The sequence below is a fragment of the Arachis hypogaea genome, chromosome 18 (assembly GCF_003086295.3).
Source record: "Arachis hypogaea cultivar Tifrunner chromosome 18, arahy.Tifrunner.gnm2.J5K5, whole genome shotgun sequence".
Lineage (NCBI taxonomy): Eukaryota > Viridiplantae > Streptophyta > Magnoliopsida > Fabales > Fabaceae > Arachis > Arachis hypogaea.
The window spans coordinates 107,296,773-107,305,717 of NC_092053.1; the positions used below are offsets into that span (position 1 = coordinate 107,296,773).

Sequence of the window (8,945 nt, forward strand, 5' to 3'; positions counted from 1 at the left end):
TTTAATGCTATCTCAGCCTGTAGTGAAAAAGAATGAGGAAGAATGAAAACTATATCTTTTATTCAAGCTTTTCAAGACTTTATTAATGCAGGCAGCCTGGTTGATCTTGGATATGAAGGTAGTATGTTCACTTGGAGTAATAAACAAGAAGGAATTAAACTTATTAGAGAAAGATTGGACAGATGTTTGGCCTCGATTCAATGGAAACAGAACTACCCAAATGGCCCAGTTGTGCACTTAGATGACACAAGATCTGACCATAGACTGCTTCTGATTTCTTCGGATAGAGCAGGTTTTAAAACAAAGAGAAGGTTCAGATTTCAAGAAAGATGGTATGATAGTGAAGAAGCTAGGCATGTGGTGGTGAATTCGTGGCGTATGGAGGTTGAAGGTTCTCCGATGTTTGTATTATTCAACAAGTTTAAACAATGTAAACACAATTTGCTGGCATGGCAAAAAAATTCGTCTACTAACTCGAAGAAAAACATTGCTAAATTGACCTCAAAGCTAAATGCCGAGAAGGATAAAGATGCAAGGGCTAACACTACTGTGATTTGGGTCTTAGAGGCAGAACTGGAAGATGAATATGAGAGAGAGGAAAGATTCTAGAAAGAAAAGGCCAGGGTATAGTGGTTGCATTGACGTGATAAGAACACAAAATTCTTTCATGCCAAAATTTGTATGCGGAGCAGTAAAAACAAGTTGCACAGGCTGGAAAGTGATTCGGGTGACGTTGGTATTACTCCAGAACAAATAGCTAATATTGCGCAGTAATATTTTAAAAACCTATTTACTACTACTAACCCAAAGGAACCGACTGAGGAGCTGGAGGGGTTGAATAGATGGGTAGATAACAATACCAACCGAAGCCTAACTAGACCAGTCTCGGACCAAGAAATCAAAGATGCAATTTTTTCTATTAATCCTCTCGCAGCACCTGGAGAGGACGGATTTACTGCAAAATTTTATCAGTTTTTTTGGGATACTATTAAAGGGGATGTTCTCAACACTGTTCATAGCTTCTTTGAGGGAAGGAAGGTGCTCAGAGCCTTCAATCATACGTACATATGCTTAATTCCTAAATCCCCCAACATTAGCAAAATGAACCAGGTGAGGCCAATCAGTCTTAGTACTGTTTTTTATAAAATTATCTCTAAAATTCTAGTGCATAGATTACAACATACCATGAATAGAATTATTAGCGATAATCAAAGTGCGTTTATAAAGGGTCGGCTCATTAGTGACAATGTATTGATTGCTCACGAATTTATCCACTTCTTGAAGAATAAGAGGTTTGGGGATGAATAACTAGCGTTGAACGTAGATATGAGCAAAGCTTACGACTGGGTTGAATGGAAATTCGTTTGGGCTATTATGGAGAAATTGGGTTTTTGTAAAAGGTGGGTGGAGTGGATGAAGGAATGTGTAACGACTGTTTCCTACTTTGTTGTTGTGGAAGGACAACCTCATGGTTATTTTAAGCCATGTAGGGGATTGCGACAAGGCGACCCACTTTTCCCCTATCTATTCTTATTCTGTGCAGAGGGACTCTCCCATCTGCTCCACAGAGGAGAACAGAGGAATGAGATTACTGTAATTCATTTGAACTACAGATGTCCTTACATTACCCATCTATTCTTTGTAAATGACTCAATTATATTCGGTAAGGCAATACCCCAAGTATGTGCTAACATAGCCAAGATTCTACAATCTTATAGTGAGGTGAGTGGACAAGGGGTTAACCTACAAAAGTCATCCTTATTTTTCAGCAAAAATACCAATCCTGAAGCTCGAGATAATTTATCTGATATTCTCAACATTCCCCATGTTGGGAACCAAGATAAATACTTAGGTCTGCCCTCAGTGATACAAAGATTGAAGAAAGCAACCTTCAATTATATTAAAGATCGGGTGGCGAAGAAATTACAACATTGGAAAAAATCCCTCTTATCAGCAAGCAGCAGAGAAACATTGATTAAAGCCATAGCCACTGTCATTCCGATATATACGTTGGGATGTTTCAAGCTGCTTGAGACTCTTATAGAGGAAATACAACGTATGATAATGATATTTTGGTAGGGACAAAAAGAGAATGAAAGAAGACAACACTGGATTAGTTGGGATATAATCTATAGACCTCATACTCAAGGGGGATTGAATTTCAAGGATTTGAAAGCCTTTAATCTAGCTATGCTAGGAAAATAAGGCTGGAGAATCATCTCTCAACCTCACTCTCTATTGAGCAAAGTTCTAAAAAGCAGATACTTTAAATACACTTTCTTTCTAAGGGTAGAGATAGACTATAATCCGTCATGGGGGTGGCGCAGTATTTTAGAAGGGCGGAAAATATTCGAAGAAGGCTGTCTATGGAAGATAGGACGAGGTGACAAAGTCAGGGTCTTTGAGGATAGATGGTTAAAATAAGTGAATCCTAGATCAATTCACAACAATACTACTCTCAACAACTAAATTCAATGGGTTTCACAGCTAATAGACCACAACAAACAATGGCAAAGAGATATTATAGAAGCAACATTTTAGCCAGACTTTGCACAGATTATTCTACAAACTCTAATAAGCGAAGGGGAGGATTTGCTAACTTGGCCAGCAGAGTGAAATGGACAGTACTCTGTTCAATCTAGTTACACCTATGCCTTTAGAATGCTCCACGATCCACCGGAACTGCTACAAGAAATTTGTCAGCAGAAACAAATATGGCGAGCTCTTTGGAGGATCCAATGCCCTCCCAAAGCAAAAAATTTCCTCTGGCGCGCTCTTCACAATGGTCTTCCATTGCGATGGAACTTGAACTGTTGATTCCCAACAGTTCTGCCATAATGCCATAGATGCCCAAATCCTTCTGAATCGGTGACCCACTGCTTGGCCTCTTGCCCTCAATCAAGACAGGTATGGTGTTTGGCAAGGATCCAACCATCAGAAATGGCAGGAGATGATAGCATATTCTGGAAATGGTGGGTGCATGTGAGCGGAAGGATGATGAGAGAAGATGGAGGAAACAGGAAAATAGCAAAGATGGCTTTCACCCTCTGACAAATTTGGAAAGTGCGTAACATGAGAATCTTCGAAGATAAGAGCTTCTCACCTCTTGAAGTTTTTTCTATAGTAGATAAGATGGAAGAAGAATTTTCTACAAGGACATTACATGGATGAAGTAATTATTGAATTTTAGTTTCGGTTGTTTTAAAATATGTTAAGTGGGAGTGCCTCATTCTGCTTTCTTTTATTGTGCTGTCCAAAGTTGGACCAACTCTATTTGTTGCTTAATCTTTCAATTAATAATATTATATTCTATCTTTGAAAAAAAATATAATATAAAATTTAATTATTTTATATTTTTTATGTTACCATTTAAAATATCATTTTAATATATTTTTTAATATTATAAAAATTTTGTTGCATAATAATTTGTCTTAATTAGTATTTATATATTTTATATTTATTTATTTAAAAATAAAAAATTATGTTGTCATTTAAAATATTGTATATTAAAAAAATATTTATTTATATACTAAGATATTCTATATTTATTGTAATAAATTAATACTCTTTTTTATATCAGTCTGTGATCATTTTTTTATTTAATAAAATATAATAATTTAACAATATTCAATGCGAACAAAGTTGTTGTGGTCATTTTATACAAACCCTAAAAGTAGACTCTTATTATAATATTAGTGTAATAAACCTTTATTTAGATTAATTTTCAATGAATAGTTGTAGTCATTTCACCCTTTTTTTTTTTTAATTTCATTTTATTATTCTGGAATTTGCCTCTTCAATTTGACCAATGAATAGAGTATAGTTATGTAATATATTACCTCTTCACGTATTCAATAGCATACAAGAAAATATTATAAATGAAATGGGGAAAGGATGATTGAGTTAAGCGGTAATACGAGGAAAGTAATATGTTAGTAAAGGTAGTTATTTTGTTTCTCATCATGATGGGATTTTCAGCAACTATTGAAGCTGGTCGCCATCACCAGCAGAAGCTTGATCCAGACATGATCACAACACAAATGTTCAACAATGGCGCTACAAGTTATTACTCTTCATCACAAAAAGAGACGACTCTTATTTGCATGTGTTCAGGTATTGATGTTTCATGCAATCAATCTTGCAAAAATTGTAGTTGCCAAGATTATGATGAGGATGATCTGAAGTTGTGCAAGTGTGATGATGTTCGTAAAGATTCTTGCCCCGATTCTTGCACAAATAATTGTTCTTGTTATCCCTATAATATTAACTAGGAAAATGATGATAATGTTACTTCTACTTTCGCTTTTTACATACATGATGTTTTAACATTGTATTTTTATATAAATTTAAATAAACTATTAAAATAGTATTTAAAGATAGAAATATGAGATAAAGAAGTTTTTTTTGTTAACTAAATCTAACTAAGTTAAATTTGTATATGTGCATTTATATTCTGATTCTTGTTCTGGTTCTCATTCTTCTTCTTCCTCCTCATTGATGGCGGGATTTCACAATTCACAAAACACCAGCAAGTACATTGGGTCGATCCTACGAGGAACAAAGGATTAAGCAATCAAATTCAATCAATAAATCTAGTCAGGCTAGCAAATTAGGGTTTTGAATGGATTTAAACATAAACAGCAAGTATCGGAACAAAAACAGAAGCAAACAGTGAGTTAAGAAGTGATGTATAATTGAGAAAATTAAGGTTTCAGAGATGTTAGTCAGCAGAATTAAGCTTTTCACTTTCTATTCCAATCATGCAATGATTCTTTCATGAAAAATCTTTAGTAATTAAACCACAATCCCTTGATGATTTAATTTCTCTTTAACCCAATTAAATGCTAATTCCTTAGTCATTTAATCAAGAAAAGAGTTGAATAACGTTTCTGATTTTTAAAACCATACAATTCATAAGAGTTTAGCCTGGGTTGATTCTTTGTCACTTACCAGTCCGGTTTCAAAACTTACAGATCATGAGAATCGGTTTTCAAGCTCAATTCAATTAATCAATTTTCTAAGAGATGAATTGTTTTCCAACACATTCAACCCTTTTTAGATGAAGTACGAAAACCATTCTTAAAGAGGAATTAATTGCATAAATTAAAATAGAAAAGCCATTGCATTAATTCATAAAACTAACAGAGCTCTTAACCTTAATTTAGGAGAAATAGAAACTCATGCTTGTTCTGAAATCCTCAAAATGAAAAATGTAAAATTCTTGGCTGCAAAGGAGTGCCTAACAAAGTGTCTGGCTCCTCCTTGAATACTAAACCTAACCTAAATTCAAATTCAAAATCAAACAGAATCAAAATTTCAAAGATAAAATCAAATCTTTTGTCCTAATTATTTTCCACCGAGAAGATCTCCTCCTTGATTATTTGTGATCTTTAATACCTGTTCGCATTTAATGAGCTTGTGAATGATCCTTCAAAGATTTACAATTTGAAAAGCAGAAGGTCTTGAATTAAGGTTCTAAAAGGTCTTCTTTGGGCCTTTAGCTTGCCTTGGCATTGTACGTGGAATTTTCATGTTGTGCCTGAAAACCAATTTGTGCGTACGCACATATGTGTGCGTGCACACACTCGCTAAAATCTTCATGTTGTGCGTACGCACGTAGGTGTGCGTACGCACGTAGGTGTGCGTACGCACGTAGGTGTGCGTACGCATACTTCCTGCGTTGTGCGTGAAAATTTCTACATACAACGTGAAACTTGAATTTGTGCGTATGCACAGACCTGCCCCTACGCATACCGGCTAAAGTCTCCTTCTTGTACATATGCACATATGTGTGCGTACGCACATCTCCCCTTTTGGCGTTGTACGCCAATTCTTCTACGTTCTACGTGAGGGTTTCTTTCTCCTGTGAGCTTTCTATTTTTAATAGAAAGCATTCTACTTCTAGGGAGCCTTCTGTTTCATCTTTTTCTTCTGTTTCTTCCTGTTTCCTTTAAAATTTCCTGTAATCAGTCAAATTCAATAAATGAAAGTAATATTCATTCTAACCTTAAATTTATTGATTAATTAACAGAAATTCTTAATAAATCACTAGAAAACAATAGGGAAAAACACTTAAGATGCGCACGCATCACTCATCCTCCAACAAAAAAAATGACGATGAGAAGGAAACGCGTAAAGAAGAAGAAACACGAAAAAGAAAAATGCATAATTTACGCGCACGTTGTGTGAGTAATTTTGTTGGATTTGTACTAACTTAGTTAGACTTGGTTGACAAAAACGCTTAAATGTGTAGCGGGACCAATTTGAAAATTCATATCCTTGACAAATAAATATCTCGAAAAGAAATAAATGACAAATAAATCACCAAAATATTTAAACAAATGAAAAAAATAACAAGATATTAAATATATATATATTTAGAGATTAGATTTTGATATATTTTTTGCAAGTATTTTTAGGAAAGTAAGACCTTTTATGAGTTAATACTTAAAATAGTCCCTAAAATTTGTCCCCGACTCAATTTAACCCTCTAATTTTTAATTGACCTAAATTGTACCCTGAAATTTTAAGACATGACTCAAGTTAGCTCCTCCATCTATTTTCGTCACTGAAGAGATGACATGGCACGATTAATGACGTCGTTTTGCTGTTTGCACTTAAAGGACGTCATTTACTCCTCCCCTTTTCTTCTTTCTTCTCCTCAATGTCTGAATCTCCCACTACCTCATTACTACCACCCTCAATCATACCTTTTCAACTTTACCACCCGCTCCTATTTCTCACCTTTTTGAGATATTGTTTAGAGTACCATTTTCGTAAAGATTCAGAGAAGAATTTCTTAAATATTTGACTATAAGAAAAATACAGAGTACCATCAATTTTACCATTGTCTTGAAGTTGACGGTATAAATGGCGCCAAAAATTATTTACCGACGGATTATTTTGTCTGATGCTAGTTATCGATAGACTTTCGTCAATTTTTTCAATGAATGTGTCGAGCCTGAGTTGCTGATAACCGTCTGATTATTCCGACAGCAAATTTGGCGCCATATCACGTGCTTTGGCACCAAATTACAGTCAAATTTATCTTCCGCTAAATTTGACGATAATATTTTTTGGCACAGTTAAGCCACAACTAGTAGTCAAATTAAAACACTTGTTAAGAAAATTAGGCGCAGAAATCAACAATATATTTTATTAAAAATAAATGGTCTCAATATAATAAAATATCACAAAAGTAGAATACAATAATCATCGTTGTCGTTGTCATCTTCCCCCTATTGAGACAGTGGAGTAGGTGCTGATGCCAGTGCCCCACCAATAGCGTTATCGCTGGTACCAACAGTGCCGCTACCTCCAGCCTGCATCTGCTCGTTGTACACCTGTATCTGCTCTCGTAATCTAGCTACTCCAACTTTTTTGTTAGGTCTAAGATGATAGCAATGGCTCCTCCCATACACGCAAAAAGGTCATTGTACCTCTACTCAAATTACTCCACTTGTTGGTGAAGCTCCTATGTTAATACTACATCAACCAAACTATTATTAGCTCATTCAAATACAAACTTAAAAGTTAAATACTAAAAAAATTATTCAAATATCAAATACCAATATTCAACATTATAAATAATTTTAAAATTTTTTAAAATATTTAAATACAAAAACATACTTTATCCTTTTTTTTCCTTCGTATATATAATATATTCAAGCCCTTTCAACGTAGCACAATGCAACAAAATAAATCAAAGAAAGAACGAGGTGTTCATGACAATAAGAAAAAGGCATTGGTTTAAAAAATTTACAAATTTAAGAAAAATTCAAGTACATTGTAGGTTTAAACAGGCAATTAACACTGTTAAAATTTGGTTAAAAAGATGTCTCAAATTTAAAACAATAACCGGAAAACTAATCTTGGGTTATTTTTCCGTGAAATTATAATTGAGTACTCAATCATTGGCTATAGGTAAATCAAAAGTTTGTTTGCAATTGACAAAAATTTAAATAGCAAGAATTTAAAGAAGAAAGAAATAACTAAATATCAAGAAAAATTAACCAAAGGACTATTAAGGAAATTAACTAAAAAAGAAAGGAAATTCAAATGCTAAAAAGATTTTGGTAAGGGTTGAGGGTTAAGGATCACTATCTTTGTTACTAACCACAACATAATAATTACAAAGAGAAAAGCTAATTCGTCAACCTCTACAAATTAAGAAAATTCAATTAGGCTTAATTAATTAACCCTAATCCACAAGTCATAACTAACTTACTAATTGAATTAGTAAAAAATTAGTGTTAGCAAAAATAAGATTAATTAATATGTTTAAATTATCAATCAACTTGGACACTAATGACTCAAGGTCACCCAATTTTTCAATCCTAAACTAAGAAAGAGATAATCTACTCTATAACTAAGTCAAGCATTTTATCAAATACTTGGAAGACATATAAACAAAACTTCATAAATTGCAAGAATAATGAAAAACTATAACTACCAAATGCAAGAAATTGATAATAACAACTGAAGTAAGTAAGAATAAAGTATAAAACATCAAATTCAATAAAGAAAATTGAGAATTCAACTATGGTTAATAAACTAAAATAGAAAACTAAAGGAAGTAACAAGAAATTCTAAAAAACTAGAGTAGCAAAACAAGAAATTACAAACAAAGAACTACAATTAAATAAACAAAAACTTAAAAACAAGAGATAAATTCATAAGAAACCCTTGAATTCTAGAAAAAAACTAGATTTCCTTCCTTAAAATTCAAGGTCCTAAACCCTCAATAAAAAAAAATAAGTGTGTATGTTGTAGTGTATTTCCTTTCTCCATGTTTTGGCTTCTAAATATTATCTCACACAGCTGTTGAGGCCATTGAGAAGCTCAAAATGTGAATGCACGTGTTTCATTAATTAAGACACGTGATTTGACTTCGCCACGTGAGAATCTCTCTTAAGCGAGCTGCCAGACAGCTTTCCTTTGAAATT

General features: G+C 33.6%; 1 long non-coding RNA gene across 1 annotated transcript; it reads left to right on the forward strand.

Annotated features, from left to right (window-relative positions):
* The first annotated feature begins 3,800 nt into the window (after nucleotides 1–3,800).
* LOC112772075 (uncharacterized) lies at nucleotides 3,801–4,821 on the forward strand. The gene is made up of 2 exons (XR_003187354.3): nucleotides 3,801–4,113; nucleotides 4,530–4,821. It is a non-coding gene; the product is annotated as an uncharacterized lncRNA (long non-coding RNA).
* The last annotated feature ends 4,124 nt before the right edge of the window (nucleotides 4,822–8,945 follow it).